The sequence below is a fragment of the Pelecanus crispus genome, chromosome 7 (assembly GCF_030463565.1).
Source record: "Pelecanus crispus isolate bPelCri1 chromosome 7, bPelCri1.pri, whole genome shotgun sequence".
In the NCBI taxonomy this organism is placed as follows: Eukaryota; Metazoa; Chordata; class Aves; order Pelecaniformes; family Pelecanidae; genus Pelecanus; species Pelecanus crispus.
Genome location: NC_134649.1, coordinates 935461 through 949589, shown reverse-complemented (window position 1 = coordinate 949589; position 14129 = coordinate 935461).

The window sequence follows — 14129 nt, the reverse complement described above, 5'->3', positions numbered from 1 at the left end:
ACCAAGTATGAGGTCAGACAGGCAGCCCGTCAGTTCAAGCTTCTCTTTTTGCACATCCTTGGGTAGATTGACTCAGCAAGGTATCATTTTATAGGGATGGAGGGCAACAGGAATCAAAGGAATTAAATAATAACAGGAATGAAAGCTATGCAAACCCAATCAAATACTTACGAGGAAAAAAAGAAAAGAAATGGGAGGGAAAGCCGGAAAGAAACTAGAAGGGTGGGTGAAAAAAGACTGAATGGATTGTGATACCTGGGTCAAGGTAAGGAATATTGGCAGAGGGGAACCAGGAGGCGCAGAACCACTTTCTTGGTTCTGATCTTGATTCATAAGCATCTCAGCTACATCTTTCCCATCTCTGAACTAAAACGTAACTTTGGCTGCAGAAGACAATTAAGGCATGTTGACTTCTAAGGACAATGTTTGCTTTTATCTCTTGAGGATAAAGATGGCACTTGGAACAGCTTGAAAAGAAGGCACAATGGAATCAGTACTTTTTTTTATAGCTGAAATGGTATTAAGTTTATTTATGGACATCTGAGATTTGGAAATCTTACTGAGAATAAGTAATTTGGAGTGAGGTATCAGAATCAATCTCTTATAACATGTTGCATTATGAAAACAAGCGAAGGAATGTCTGGGATTGACTCATCAAATGGCAGCACTTTCTGAAGAAAAACTAGTCTAAAGAGTACGCCTGTATCCAGGGAATAGTGTTTGGCTTGAAGCTGCTATCCAGGTCAGGAGCAGGAAGCACATCTGTTCGTGAGAAGCAGCTGGGGAGATTCAGTGCAGAGTCTGGCATTTTGAAAAAAGGTGTTTTCCCTAAATAGCATTTCCACATAAGGAAGTTTGTTTTCTTTTTTAACAGAAGCGGTCACAGGCATGTATGCAGCTCTGAGGGGGCTGTGAAATTCCTTTAATAACAAATGACATTTGCAGCAAGGATAAAACCCACAAATGTTGGCAGGAGCTCCTGTAGGAGTGAATAATTATTGAAAAGGCAAAGCATTGATTTAGACTCCCTGTTTGCAATATAATGCCCAAGAACTGTCTGGGTGGGAAATGAAGAGTGAATGTTGCACTGGAAATGGCTTTTTACCTGAGCTGCAGGGAGAAGCTGACTGTGCAGCCGAGGATGGCAGCTCTGTTCTCCTCCTCCCAGAGGAACTCCTGGGAGATGCACACTGAGCCGGGCAGGCACAGAGCAGGTGCCGAGAGACAAAAATGCCCCTTTTCCCCTAGAGCAGCACTGGTTGCAGAAAGGGGGAAGCGTTGCTGCTTTCAGATTTCCCTGAAAAGAGGTGAACTTTAAAGGAGCGGAGCTGCCACCGGGTCTGTGCAGCGGCTGTTGGAGAAGGCAGTCTGGGGTGCAGTGCGGCGCCCAGCTGGAGCAGGCGCAGGGGTGAGATTCAGATGTGCCTCACGGAGTAAATTGCCGGCTGCACCTCTGTCCTGGTTTCGGCTGGGATAGAGTTAATTTTCTTCCTAGCAGCAGGCACAGTGCTGTGGTTTGGATTTAGTAGGAGAAGAATGTTGATAACACACTGATGGTTTAGTTGCTGCTCAGCACTGCTTATGCCAGTCAAGGATTTTTCAGCTTTCCATGCTCTGCCAGGGGCACAAGGAGCTGGGAGGGGGCACAGCCAGAAGAGTTGATCCCAACTGCCCCAAGGGCCATTCCATACCATACGGCGTCATGGGCAGTATGGAAACTGGGGGGGTTGGCCGGGGAGCAGCGATCGCTGCTGGGAACTGGCTGGGCATCGGTCGGCGGGTGGGGAGCAACTGCATTGGGCATCACTTGCTTTGTATGTTATTATTACTATTATTATATTGTTATTATTATTATTTTACTTTATTTTATTTCAATTATTAAACTGTTCTTATCTCAGCCCAGGAGTGTTTCTCACTCTCACTCCTCCGATTCTCTCCCCCATCCCTCGGGGCAGGGGCAGCGAGCGATGGCTGCGTGGTGCTGAGCTGCTGCCTGGGGCTGACCCACGACAACCTCAAAGCAGCGCTTGTAAGTGTTCCCTCGTACGCTTGGGAAGCTTTCAGAAGAGAACGCTGCTCAGCGCCCGGTGCCGGAGGGGGAGAGCTGCTTGTAAATCCTGCAGACAGCCTGGAGCAGGAGAAAAGATATCCTTGGAGATGGGTATAGCTGCGGCCCCGAGTAGGTGCAGAAAGCTTTTGGGGATTCCCTGCTTCTGGAGGGAGGAGGTTACGTGCGCTGTGAGGAAGCAGCTGCGCCTCAGCAAGAGCGAAGACTGGCATTTTAATCTAGCGGTGGTGTGGTTCTTTTGTCTTGCGGTGTGGTTGTGGTTTCGCAAAACATTCGTAATTCAATTACTCTTTTGTTGCTGGGGAACGCAAGCAGAGAAGGAAAATAATAATTTACATTTACCTCTGCTAAATATACATGAGATTTCATGGGACAAAGAAGAGACTTCTCTAGCTCGAGGGGGTATTGCTTTGCCAGATTTCGAAGGCCCTACTACAGCCAATAAAAGTCTTGGAGCATCTTTAAAATAATTGTAAGCATTTTTATAAAATTTTTGTAGGTGATGCAAATACAGCCATTGCCTCCAGGAGTGTGTATGATTGTTCTGGAAGTCACACACAAGTATATCCATGTGTTGCTAATTGTTACTGGATTTATTTGTGGGAATTAGAGAGAATGCAGGATGATACAAGTTTCAGACCATGCCCTTAAAGTTTCAAGAAAATATGTTCAAAATGTCACTTTCCCCAGATGCTTATGTTCACAATATATACATCTATATATTCCAAGAGCAGGTTTTCTGTATTTTTACTCTCCCCAGGACAACAAAGCCCTTTCTCAATGGTGATTGCTGGAATTCCTTCTAATAAATAACTCCATCTGCAAAATTATGCTACTTACAGTAGACTTAATTTAACTCTATTTCGTATGAGATTCACAAAACCAGTAGACAATTCTCCATTATCTAAGCATGCCTTATTCCAAAAAAACCCTTCTGTCTGGTACATTGTATTATATTGAGATACTTTCTGATAAATGGGTGTTGGTTTCAAACAGACTGTCATGAAACATCTTTTTAAAAAGCTTAATTTGATAATATGAGTGCTACTAAAACAATTGATTGTGGAGTGGTTGGGATGGTGGCAGGTTTATGTTTGTTGTTGCCTGCACTAAATTTAGTAATCACTTGAGGCCAAGGTTTTAAGGCATTTAAGCATCCCCAGCCTCATCAGGGAATCTTCTGCTCTATACATCAAAAAAACCAACAGTAATGTGTAAAGATTCACATAACAAAATCTCTATTGTTTTTGGAACCTGTCCTGTAAGGAGCACTGCTAAGTCACTGGGAAGCCTATAGGAGCTGAGCATATTCTGCATTTCACAGACTAACCCACTCGCTTGTCGAGCTCAGGCTGAAATTTGTCCAGCCCCCTCCCCAAACTCCCATTTTACAGAGGGGCTCTGTACTGTACCCAAGGCAGTTTGACCGTAAGTTTTAAAAAGATTTTTTTTTTTTTAACTCCAGCTGATGAGAGCTGGTCTAACAAGGAGCAGTTACGTCTCAGAAAGGTGATGCGACGTCTTAGCCCGCAGCGCGTGTTGGTCGTGCCACAGCCTGGCATCTCAGCACTAGATGGTGCCAGGCACCGCCGCGCGATGCGTGGTGAGCCAAGATCCAATTGCACAAGCACTGAAGCAAGACTTTCCCTCTGTATTGAAGAGCTATAAAACTCTGCTGCAAGCAATGTTCATCAATTACGGCATAAGTACTAGGTTAAGATAAAATCAGCAATTAAGGCCAAACGCTTATTAAGGATTAAGAGAGGCAATGAGAGCTCACTGGGCCGTAAGGAGTAGTGCTGGAGCCTGGCTCGTTCTTTTGCTTTTCCCAGCTTACACACAAATGGCTGCTACCGTTTACCACTCATGCTCTGGAAGACAGTTGGAAATGGCAATTCCAAGGGAAGAGCTCTACAACGCAGTGATTTGTTGCAAGCAGGTGATTACGATTCGTGTATCTGAGTGCAGGAATACCACCGTCTCGGTAGACCAACGCCTTGTGCTGTTTGTGCACCTCATTTCATTTACAGTTATGATTCCTAGTTTAGGCGGGTTTGGTTTTTCCTTGTAGACTAAGAAAGCCACAAATTGAGCATCAGAGATTGTTGCTTTGTGTCAAACCATGACCTGAACTTGAAACATGCTTTTGTATTCAAAAGTATACTTTAAGAACACCTTCCTTTGTCATAAAGAAAAAAGAAAACAAATTATTATTACAACACATGGCTTGGAAAGCACTTATTATCATACTTGAGAATCTCATGTATTTATTTCTTCCTTCACAGTAGAAAAAACAGGATTTTAATGATAGACTACTGATCAGGATTTTGGCAGATTTTCTTTATTGCTCTAAGAGGAATTGGCATTTCGGCACAGGAAAAGCAACAGTTTATTGAGCTGAGGACGAGAAGAGCTGTCTGTGTGCACTGTGCATTAACAACTTTTCAATTATATGAAATGTGTGCATTTCTAATTTAATTTATGCATCAATAAAATAGCAGCCATTGCAACAGTTGGTATTTATTGCCTCCCTAGCACAGAGCTGTACTCAAGCCTGCTCCCATTATGCTCATCATGTAATACAGGGGTCATCTTCCCTGGGACTTCTCTGGAAGTTTCCCAGACCAGAGAGTGGGGTGTAGCACACAGCCTGTGCAGGGGAGGAAAAGAAGGAGAAAAGAGGAAACTCTTTGCAGCGATCTCCCAGCTCACTGCTGTGCCTGGGTACGGGTCAGATGGGTATGGTTTACAGAAGCCTCAAAAACCAGAGGTGCTGGAGCCCTTCCTCAGTGGGACAGCACAGAGGATGCAGACTTTAAGGCAGACTAGGTGACTTCCCAGGTCCCTTCCAGGTCTGCTAACCATAAATCACTGTAGTAAAATCCTGGTCTCTAATCTTAAAGGAAACGGAAGCAGGCATCATGTAGATGCTCCCCCAAAGGCAAAAGGAATATTGAGCCAGGTTAAGAAAAAGCTGGCATAGGTCAGAAATGCAATACGTTTTCAAGAGCAAATGGTTCCATGAAGTCCAGAGAAGTGCTTGCGTCCTTGGAAGTTAGAGCTGGCCTGAAGTACCATGTCCGCCCAGGGCATTGAAAAACTGAACAGTTTTTTGATGTACTAAATTAGGTTACAAATTATTTAAATAATGCTTCCAGAGAAAATTTGTATTTCCTTACCACTGCGAATATGATTCTTCTTATTCTTGTCTTTGCTCCTTGTCCTCTGCCACATATCTGCTTCAAATTTTTTCTTGCTCTTTAAGTGCCAAATAGCTTCCCTCTCGTCACTCTATTTTGTTTTTTTTAAATGTTCAGTCTAATTAAGCCCTCTGAGCCAAGAGATACAGAACAAGAGGGTCGATTGTGCTCCCACTTCCATGGTGTGGGCCGGGAGTAAGTCCACTGAATGCACTGCAGTAAATTTCCATTAGCTTCAGCAGAGTTGCTCTGGACTGGCAGTTCGGGGTGAGCTGACTCAAGCCACTCAGAGCATCAGAAGGGCACTGAAGACAAGCCATTACCACGAGGAGCTTCTCACGGGAAGCTGTTACAGGAATGAGAAAAGGAAAATGCCATGGGAGACAGCCAAGCTGCCTCATTACTGCCGGCGGCCTCGTGAACGCCGCTATGAAGGAGGCATGTAGTGTGGGAGAGGAAAGGGGAGCATGGGTGGACGTAGGGAAGCACCTTGAATGGCCATAGCTCTCTGGGAGATGCCTTCACCTCTGTCCTCCTACCTTCCTGCACAGTACCTGTCGCACACACGTGAGTTTCCCAAGGAGCAGAGCAGCCCACCGCAGCACTTGCTGGCTGGGAGAGGCAGGAGTGGGCTCTTCCAGACTCGGCTTCTCTCTTCCTGAGAGCAGAGCAGGGCTGGTGCCTTCTAACCTCACTCCCTCCTCCTTGGAGGGCACGTTAGAAGTTCAGTTCTTGTTCCTCTGATGAGGAAACGTGATGGAGCTTCTCACAGCAATTGGTTTACTTTTCTGTCTTCTAAATCCTTTTTTCCCAGTGGACTGTGGTTGGTGTCAAGAGCATTCCTGGGGGGAACAGAGAGATCAGGGAGAAAAATGACTGTCAGGGCTGGTTCAGCGATGGGCCTAATTTAATGGGATGGCTGCAGCCCAGGTTGGAGGTTGAGTGGTAAAGTGATGCAAGTCAGAGAAGAGAAGATAGGTCACGTAAATAACATCATCCAGTGTGTTTACTGTGAGCAAGCAGAATGTGAGTCAGGGAGGAATCTGTCTGTGCCAGGGACTCCTGCTGATCCATTTCTCCATGGATCAGCCGCACGGGAAGTTAATCTGCTTATGCAGCAGCTGAGAAACTAAGATGCCCTCAATGCCCTCAATGCCCTCATCTCATCCCTGCATCTAGCTAGAGTCTCAAAATACCAGGGGAGTATAAATTCCATCTACATTTGGGGAGTGACCACCCCTCATGCCTTTTTCGTTTTATCTTCTCTACCACAAGTCACTGGGTGGGAGAGGCTTGAGGGGGTGAAGTCCTGTCTGAGGACCCATCTGGGGTGGCAGCTTGTGGGCGTAGAGAGCAGAGTGCCCTCAGCCTCAGCGTCGCTTCGGATTGTCTGGGCCGCTGCCACAGATCATAGAATCATAGAATCATAGAATCGTTTAGGTTGGAAAAGCCCTTTAAGATCACCCAGTCCAACCATTAACCTACACTACCAAGTCTACTCTAACCCAATCAAGGGTAGACCAGACTGAACCATGTCCCCAAGTGCCACCTCTGCCCGTTTTTTGAACACTTCCAGGGATGGGGACTCCACCACCTCTCTGGGCAGCCTGTTCCAATGCTTGACCACCCTTTCCGTGAAGAAATTTTTCCTAATTTCCAACCTAAACCTCCCCTGGCGCAGCTTGAGCCCATTTCCTCTCGTCCTATCACTAACTACATGGGAGAAGAGCCCGACACCCACCTCCCTACACCCTCCTTTCAGGCAGTTGTAGAGAGCGATCAGGTCTCCCCTCAGCCTCCTCTTCTCCAGGCTGAACACCCCCAGCCCCCTCAGCCGCTCCCCACCAGCCCTGTGCTCCAGACCCTTCCCCAGCTCCGCTGCCCTTCTCTGGACACGCTCCAGCACCCCAATGTCCTTCTTGTGCTGAGGGGCCCAAAACTGGACACAGCATTCCAGGTGCGGCCTCACCAGCACCGAGCACAGGGGGATGATCCCTGCCCTGCTCCTGCTGGCCACACTGTTCCTGACACAAGCCAGGATGCTGTTGGCCTTCTTGGCCACCTGGGCACACTGCTGGCTCATGTTCAGCCGCTGTCGACCAACACCCCCAGGTCCTTTTCGGCCAGGCAGCTTTCCAGCCACTCTTCCCCAAGCATCACATGTACGTTTTGTCCTCCAAGGCCCTGCGCCTGGGCTGGTCGCCGTTGCTGGCTCGTGGTCCTCGCTAGCAGGAGCCACGTCAGCCGGGCTGCTTCTGCACGGCCACGGTTAGGCAGAAGGGCTGGCTCTCCTGTGGGAGAGCAGATGCTGCAGACCCCCTGCTCCGCCTGCTTCTGCAGCCTGCCAGAGGGGCTGGTTCCTTTCTGCTGCCCAGGGAGAGTGGCCCTGGCCCCTTACTGCCCTTGTTCTTAGCCAGTGAAAGTGCTGTTTTGTGGGGTGCCCGTGTGGGGTGCAGGGACTGCTTGCGGGAGGCTGCATTTGCCCATTTCCTATTTAAAGCCGCAGCGGAGAGGACCAATGGACCAGATAGGGATGCCCAGTGTCAGGGCTGCCGGAGATGTGCTGGGCAGGCTGGGGCAGATGGGGACCGGTGCCACCGGGACTCCTGTGACCTTATCCCAGCCTGAGGTGCGTGTTACCCCAACTGCTACGGGCTGATGTGCTCAGCAGAGGAAACCCTGGGCAATCTGGTTTGACCAGCGTCAGTGTGTGCCCCGGGGCGTAACCACAGGAGCTCAAATGCCACAACAAGACAAAAGAAAATCTCTATTTTTGTCCTAATTTAAAACCAGCTAAAGTGTGGAGGTTGTGAGATTCGGTATCATGTTTGTTAATATTAGTAACAAACGTGTAATTTAATCTGCTTCCCTTTTTTATTTCTTTCACTTAAGAGTGTCATTTAGAATATCTTATCCTTTATTTTATAATAACATTTATAGTAACATTGCAAGGGCCAGTCAGAATTAATCCATGGTGCTTCCCTCTGATTCACTGTTGATTTCTAGATAGAAACCCTGGGAGATAATTTACATTAAATACAGTTATTATTTACCACACACCACACTTTAACCTGTGTTCCTCACCACCTTGCCTGTATGGGCCAGTACAATTACCTTCCCTTTGTAATCTAGTGCTACCTTCAGGTCCACATAAGAGGCAATACAATGGCTCTTTAATTCACAGTGAACTCATCAAGGTCTGCACTCTTGTAATTTCCTGTAACAAATGCTTACAAGGTCATTGCTATGGCGATGATTCACGTTCGACTCCCGGGGACTCTGCTACCTGCTCTCGCAGAGCTCTGCAGCATCAAGCTCCACGTTGGGCACGTTCCAATTTCAGTTTGAAATATCTGTCTCTGCAAAACAACTGATGGTCAGGACACTCCTTTTGTGCTGCATCACGGCAAAACAGGGAAAGCTTTGAAGGGACCGTAGCGGGTGGAGGGGAGGCTGTATTTCCATGGTGAAGCATTTGGCATCGGGAAGCACTGGGGTCAGCCTGTGCACGTGTACGCACATCCTCGATGTCCCTGTTGTAGCCGGTTTTCTGTGGTCTCAGTCACACGCACCCTTTTATTTAGCTCCACATGCACCCTTTTATTTAGCTTTACTCTCTGGAGGAGGACCATAGCCAGTGCATTCTGATAATGCTTCTTCCCGATTGCTTTATCTTTCCAGCCATATTTTCAAAGAACAGTAGGTCAGCCAGCGAGACCTCCCTGACTTTAAACCAATGTATCCTGAGAAGGACATTGTTTTTCTAAGCCCCACTCTCCTCCTCACAACTCTAGAGATTTTCCCCCTTGGTTAGCATCACATACAGCAGCATCCAATTCTCATCACCTGAGCGCCTTCAACAGATACTCCGTCTCAAAAACTTAATTAGATTAAAGTGTTTAAAAAATCACTTTCACGGTGAGACATGAACAGAAAGCAAGATGCTTCTCTTCATTTAAGAAAGCAAGAGTCATGTATTATATCAGTTAATTGGTTCAACTAAAACTTGGGTAATTCAGTTACTTCAGAGTGACTGGGATTTAATAATAAACCCCTTCAGTTTAATAGCATCACAGTGCTCAGGATGCATGAAGATATGCAGCAGGCTACGCGTAGGCAGAGCTGTGTGCACAGGGCTGCCACGATCAGCCGTGTCCCGTGTGGTTCTGTGCGGTGCTGAAGGCGTCTTCAGCCAAGGAACAGACACCAAGGGCACGATCCTGCTGCGGATAAAGGGATGCTGCTGTGCAAACAGCAGGCGGCCAGAGAGGAGTGATTATTCCTGGGGACCTCTTCCAAAAAGGTCATCCTCAAATGGTTTTAGTACAGCCCCTTAAGGCTGTTCCTCAAGACTGTTTCTGTTACAGTGATCTACATTTTTAGCCCAGTTTTTCCAAGAAAGGAAGCTTTACAGTCACACCGTCTGTCTGCAAGTCCCCCTCCGAGAGCTTTTGTGCCTCTTGTCCGCTTGTGGCAGAAGTGTGCAGGTCTGCAAAACCTCGCGTTCCTCAGCGTGCCAAGAAAATGGATAACTGCTGTCAGACAGACCCAGAGTCATTTTCCCATTGAGCTGAAGGGTGAGGGAAGGACTGGGGAGCCATGAGGAGCTGCAATGAGGAGCTTCGGAGGTCAGGTGTCTTCAGTTCTGCTGTTCACTGAATACTGTTCGTTCTCCCCAAAGAACAGGTAAGGGTCTAGACACTCTCAGCTGCTTACTTAGAGACATTTTTGCATGTCAGTAGGACTGTACCTGTAAGATACCTCTCGTTCAGTCCTTTCTGAGCCTCAATCCTTCCTCTTGGTTTCTCCACTCTGCTGGGACCTGCAGTGCTCTGAGCCAGGATCAGGCAACAGGCACTTTCCCTGCTGGAGAGCCGCAGCTCCGTCCTGGCCGTGCCCTGAGCGCCCGCGGTCACGCTGCAGCTGGGCTCTGCCCTGCGCTGGCCCCTACGCATGCCCACTCAGTCGTACTTACCCTGCCAAGTGAAGAGCAGCGTGAATCCCTTTCTCTTCACAAGCAGGTTCTTTTTTTTAATTTTTGTTCCTTTTTAAGGCTGGATTAAACTGCAGAGAGCCCTTGAGTACAGATTCCAGTGGCTCTGATCTTGCCAGGTACGCTGAAAATGAGCTTCCAGGGAGTCACAGCACCCTGTGCTTGCAGGAGCCTGTTTATCTGCTGGGTGAAACACTGCTGACGGTTTTACTTTCCTCGCCCCTGGAGGGTTTTTATTCTGGCCATTCCACTGTGTTGACTTTCAATGTCTTTGTGCCAAGTTTGATCATGGGGCTTCTCTTTAATTTGGACCAGACATTCAAATTATTGGTAGAAACTCTGAGATACACTGACTAATCTTTCTGTATACTTTAGGTTTATGCGTGATTTCAAAGCAAAGGTCAATTGTTCCACAGTGCTTGGTAGGACTGTTTATTCAGATGTACAAAAAGATTCATTTTTAGCATTAGACAATCAACTTCTTGTTCATCAGTTTTCTATGGAGAAGAAAGAAGACACTTCCCCCCGCCAAGTCCTATCCTGTTGCATTAACCCAAGATAGAGCATCTGCAAGATTGGAAAATGCCTTGAAATGTAGTATCTTTTTTTTTTTACGAGTTTAATTGCTTTTGACATACTTCAATATTTTTCAAAAGTTAACACTATTGACATTTACTTTTAAAAATATTTACCCCCAAAACAGTGGGGGAATAGGACAGAATAGGAGTAGGCTCCTGAGATACCCACAAAGTGGTATCAAGCATATGAGATTATGCTGGAAAATGTTATGATTTCTCAGTGGGGACTTTTATGTACATGTTGTTATAGTCACAATGTAGTTGTATTCATCTAACAAGCTAATCATCACCTTCACTTTCCAGCCATGGGATAGCTAAAGCTTTATAATTACTAAGTGGAAGGATTTGTGAGGATACCTGGCTGTGACCCACAGGGATCTGTGGAACTGGGTTTTTTGCCACCTTGGCTGTTTTGTCCTGGTTCAGACTAAGATGAAGGGAGGCACGTTGAGAGGGCTCTGTCCACCCACCGCGCTGCCACTGAAGAGGGTCAGTGTGCACAGAAGTTGAATGTGTTCCTTGGCTCAAGGCTCTGCTGCAAGCCTCGATTGACGAGCGGTAAGAACATCAAATGCCGTCTAAGCCATGGCTCCGAGCCACAGTCTGCGTTTACTTCCAGCAGTATTGAAATGCTTCCCTCTGTCTAGACTATTTTATGTCCTTTTCATTGCCTTTTTTATGCCCAGAATTTTGTGGCAGCAGCCTGGGAGCATACTAACCTTGCCCTGGAGAAACAGCTGTCAAGACAAAGAGAAGCGTTAAGATTGTTTACACTCACACACAGTGTTATACCCATAAAGAACAACTCCCACCTTTCTTCGAGGCCATCTTGCCTCATACAGAGTTTATGTAAATATTCTGAAAGCAGTTTTATGTCTAGCTGCTAGTGAATCTACTGGAAGATCCACTCATTTTCCTTCTACATCTCATTGAACACAGAATCAGAAGAGTTAAGTTCTTCATCTGGTAGAGGACGTGCTAGAAACTGCTGGTGCAAAAAGATGTGCCTCCAGCATCTTATTGTGTTGGATTTATTAAGGGTTGGATTCTTATAGACTTGTCCTTCAAGTGCTGAGCCCTTCAGCTGTGATCTAGAAAAGTGCTTAACAGTGTGCTCAGAATAAGCACCTTATTTAGTAGTTGGCTGAATTGGGTGAGAATTCACCATGCCTTGCAGGAAAAAGCCTACCCTGCACAAAATACACAAGAGTAAATCAAATCTAACAGAGTAACTAAGGCCAGTTCCTGCCTGGTTTAGCTCCTATGTGATTGACCTGTTGGCTTCTCTACGCACGTATGTGGATTCTCGGTTTGCCACACCCTGGGTCCTGGGTCTGCCTCACTTCCTGGCCATTGCCAATATTGATGATCTGAACTTCTCAGTGCCTCACCCACCCCATCTGTAGCCAGAGCCAGGAGCCCTTCTGGTGCCTAAATAGGAAACCTACAGCTACAATAACCTTTAACTTGAAATCTTGGTTGCTTTTTAAAGATCATATTTCAAGATGGACTGTGGAACGCTGTATGCATCAAACCAGTGTGTTTCTCAAGTCGACAGGGTCACGTCATCTATGTGTTTTTTACAGAAATAGCTTCCAGATGTAACCATTGTGTCATGGTACATTTATGAAATTTGGCAGTATTGCATGATGTGTGGGGGTTTTGTGCATGATGGTAAATCCATGCACCAGTCTCATCTCTGACCTGCAGACGTGGTTTGTCCCAGCCTCTTGGACTTTCATATTTTGGGACCACGATAAACAACCCTGGGTGGTGATGAGGCAAAGCCAGGGCTTAAACATTGGGCCTGAGTTTTCCTCTGATGGCCTCGACAGGCATGGAAACAGAGTCAAGGCATTTGAAGGCTCCCAAACACACAAATAAAGGTATTTAGCAGCCAGCATCATCTCAGACAGCCACTTGGAAGTCCACAGAAATACAAAACTCCTGCTGGGCTTCAGCAAGATCCAGCAGAGAACCACTGCCGGTAGAGTAGCGTCACCTCCAGCTCTGGGTGGGCCGCAGGAGCTCCTGTGTGTTTCACCATCCCCATGCCCAGGGAGGTTCAGGTCTGGTCAGCCAGACTCATTCCAGAGACACACTCCTGTGGGATTTGGGGCCTCTGGGAGTGATCTAAACATCGACTGTGAGGTTACTTGTCCACGCACAGAACTATTGCAAAAGCACGTTAGTCTGCTCTACCCTTAGCTTCTCCAGTGGGAAGGCAGCTGGGTTTTCCAATCTGCAGTGAAAAATGAGAGCAAAAATACTTCCCACTTTACAACTATTTGACATTTTTTCATGGCCTTTTAATGCTGGTAAATGGTGTTAGAAAAAAACCAAGCATGAATTAGACCAGGTCTGGTAAATGCTTTCATTCTTTCAGATGATGGGCACCAGACATCTCTCATTGACTGTTTCTGTTAGATTATTGTTACTGGTTTGATGCCTAAGTTCTCTTTGGATGCACTCTAAGGCTACGGCATTGTCCTGAGCCATGGAGGAGGAGGATGCTGTGTCCCATGCATCCTCCTCTGGTGTCAGCCACTTCCGGCAGGATGAGACTCAGTGGTGTGAGCCATCTCCTTCAACAGCAAGTTAGTCCGTGACAAGACATCAAGAGTACTTTATTGCTCTGCTGCATGTCAAACCTGCTAACCCCCTTAAAAGTGGGGAAAAATAATCACAACCCTTTACAAAGAACTTTCTCATTAAAAAGAAGCCATGCAAGAGAAAGAGGGCATCTCAGGTTTTTTCCTGGTCATGCACACTTCCAGCCATCAAAGCATATGGTGAGTGATGAACAGTGACATGTCAGAGTTTAGTTACATCTCATGTCATAGGAGGCAGCCTTTAAGGGGCTTTTAATCATAAAACTGGATTAAGAAAGGTTTTTCTCCTTGCAGAAGTTAAATAAACCAGCTTGCAGAGTCTTGGGAAGCTGTTTCCAGTGGGGATCCCTAAAGCCCTCTCAGGGGTCATCAGATGGGTTTCCACCTTATCAGATCTCATCCCCAGCATGCACAGTGTGAGGTGAAGGCCAAAGCTGCTGGTGACAGTACTTTATGACCACCTCTAGGGCTCTGCTGCCAAGAGAGGGTTACCTTTTGTTGGGCATGGCAGGAGCAGAAGATCTTACTTGACATGAGAATTTTTTCCTTGGCTCAAGGAGGAATTAGTGTGGTGGCTAGAGATGGATTAATTGAGGACATGGAGTGACGCAGTCAGCCTGGCAGGCTGTGAGAGTATCTGAGTATCTACCTCTATATCTGAGCTATTGCAGCACAGCC